Raw genomic sequence first — 2,787 nt, forward strand, 5'->3', positions numbered from 1 at the left:
TGACAGCATGCCCAGGAGACTACAGGCTGTCATTAAGGCTAAGGGTTGCCCGACTAAGTATTCATAGTTGTGTAAATAATACTGTCATACTAACAGCTGTCTGAATTATTTTGGTTGATTGTAATCTATTACATACCTTTCTATCAAAATTATCTAACATTATCAAGATGAATTTGTTCTGACCCAGTGTAACTCTGAGTTCTTGTCATATTTTATTATCATTTTCTAAACTATAGCGAATAATGTGATAATGTGAGAAATGTTGAAGGTGTCTGAATAAATGTTGGTTTGACTGTATCTATTTGATAAATGAAGTTAACCAACTAACATACCCTTTTGGTTTCTGTACCCAATATTTAAAAAAATTTACAAATGCAATAAAAATATCGGTATCGGTACTCGGTATCGGCAAATACCAAAAATAAAAGTATCGGTATCGGGCGAGTACTGGAAAAAGTGGTATCGGTGCATCCCTAATTTGGACCCTTCAGTCTGAGAACCCTAAGCAGAGAAATTTAAAAACCCTCAGGCTATACAATACAACACCATTATAAATGCAAAATGTAAACTGTCTACTCCATCCCTTTTATTCACAGTCTGCCATCCAAGCTCATCCAATTGTTCTTCAGTCTCACATCATCTTCACTGCAAACGTTAAGTTGTTTCAGTTGCCTAGTAACACAAATGGTATGAACTTTGTGCCTTTCATATGATCATAAATATATTCAGGGATCATGCCTCTCTAATCATTAATCAGCTATTTGAGGTTGGCTGTTATTAATGATGTGCCCTCTATTCAAATGTTGAGCATCTCATTTCCTCCATGTTATTGTATTTACATTCAAAGATGGTTTTATGAAGCACACAGAGGCCAAACATTTTAATTTTAGATTAGCCGTGTGCTTACAATATGTTGTTTAAACACACCAGTGTTTGCCAACATGTGTAAACTGATTATTTAAATAATTGTACATCAGGTTGCCAATTCTTCAATTTACTTTTAAAGATGACAGGTATTTTGATTTGTTTACTTGTACAACATGGGCGGACAAATCATTTGGGAAAATAGTTAGATTTGTAAGATAATTGCTTATAAGAGATCTGAATGAGGGAGCAATAAACACTAAAATATACCCACAACAAAACTATTTAATTATCTATTTTGCTGACAGCACCAGAATTACTGAAATGATGATGAATATGCCTGGAAAATGAATCTGGCTGACCTGGTAATTTGGTGCAGGAACAACAACCTCCCCCTAAAGATGAAGGTGAGCACCGTTAACATCTTTAATTGTGAACAAAGGTTTCACAGCAAAACCATAGCAAGCACAACTTGCTTTTCCAGAAGTATATTTCCCATTCATTTTATTAATACACATATTGAACAAAAACGTACACTACCATTAAAAATGTGGGATTTTTTAAAAATAAATTAAGCATTTTATTCAGAAATGCATTAAATTGCTTGAAAGAAACAAGAAAAAACTATTTTAAATAAATGCAGTTGAACATTTGAACTTCAAAGAAAAAAAAATCTTGCCAATCTCAATTTTTATAACAGTAGTCTTTATAAATAAAAAAAAAAAATAGTATTTTAAGCTCTGAACCAACCCACTCATAAAAATGTAGTAACTTATGTAAGAGAAGCCCATAAAGTGGATGTGAAAGTTATTGAATTATTACTGATGTGCACTGAATTCAGTGCTTGCATTCCTTGTGTTTTGATGCTGAAGATGATGCTACAGAAAACTTTAAAAAAAAATTAGAACTACTCAATTACACATCAAATATACAATACTATACAACTTTTTCTGGTTTCACAAAGGGAATTGACCTATCGGTAAGCCCCTCCCCTCGAACGCAGATGAGCCAATGGCAGTTGAGTATCAGTTGCACGGGGAGCGGAACTCGGACATCTGTTGGTTTCAGCGCCATAGAGAAACATTGGAAGATCCGGAGCTCACATCGTTTTTATGGGGTTTATGCTTAAAAAATTGAAAAACGATGTGCGTGGGGTACTTGTAACAGTGATTCCAGTTATCCTGAGAGGATAGGCAACGAAATTAATTTTATTCTATTTCCTAAACCCAAACAAAATGGAGCAAAATGTCCCAAAGCATTCACCCCCAATCCCAATGAAGACAAAAACGTTAGTTTTCTAGTAAGTAAGTAAATTTTATTTATAGAGTACATTTAAATTCAGCTTACACTGACCAAAGTGCTGTACAAAACAATCATAAAATACAGTAAAGTATAAGATACAATACAATAAAATACAAATTAAAATCCAAGATAACAATACACACTAAAAAATGCTGAGTTAAATAACCCAGTCAAAACAACCCAATAGCTGGGTTTGTCCCTTTTTAACCCAGCGCTGGGTATACATGTAACCCAGCATTTTTTAGATTGTACTAATCCATAAATTCAAATCAGGAAAGGCCATAGAATAAAGATGCGTTTTAAGTCTAGACTTAAAAACCGAAATAGACTGAGCACTCTTAATGTCAGGTGGCAACTGATTCCATAACCATGGAGCAGCTACTGCAAAGGCTCTGTCACCTTTAAACTTATTTTAAAGATGTGTATTTGGTGTAACAGAATATGTTGACATGCTTTAATGTTCAAAAAACACATTATTTTCATTATTTTTTACATTATTGTAGGTCCTATATGCCCCGCCTCTCTCAAACGCTTCGTTTTCTACAAAGTCCCTCCTTCCGACAAGCGCAGTCTGCTCTGATTGGCCAGCTGACCCAGTGCATTGTGATTGGCCGAACACCG

The 2,787-nt window shown here is 34.6% G+C and overlaps 1 long non-coding RNA gene across 1 annotated transcript in view; it reads right to left on the minus strand.

Annotated features, from left to right (window-relative positions):
• The window catches only part of LOC107687046 (uncharacterized), a 25,288-nt gene that overhangs the window by 4,306 nt on the left and 18,195 nt on the right, over nt 1-2,787 (minus strand). The window lies entirely within an intron of this gene.

The sequence above is a fragment of the Sinocyclocheilus anshuiensis genome, unplaced genomic scaffold (genome assembly GCF_001515605.1).
Source record: "Sinocyclocheilus anshuiensis isolate Anshui unplaced genomic scaffold, SAMN03320099.WGS_v1.1 scaffold2054, whole genome shotgun sequence".
NCBI lineage: Eukaryota > Metazoa > Chordata > Actinopteri > Cypriniformes > Cyprinidae > Sinocyclocheilus > Sinocyclocheilus anshuiensis.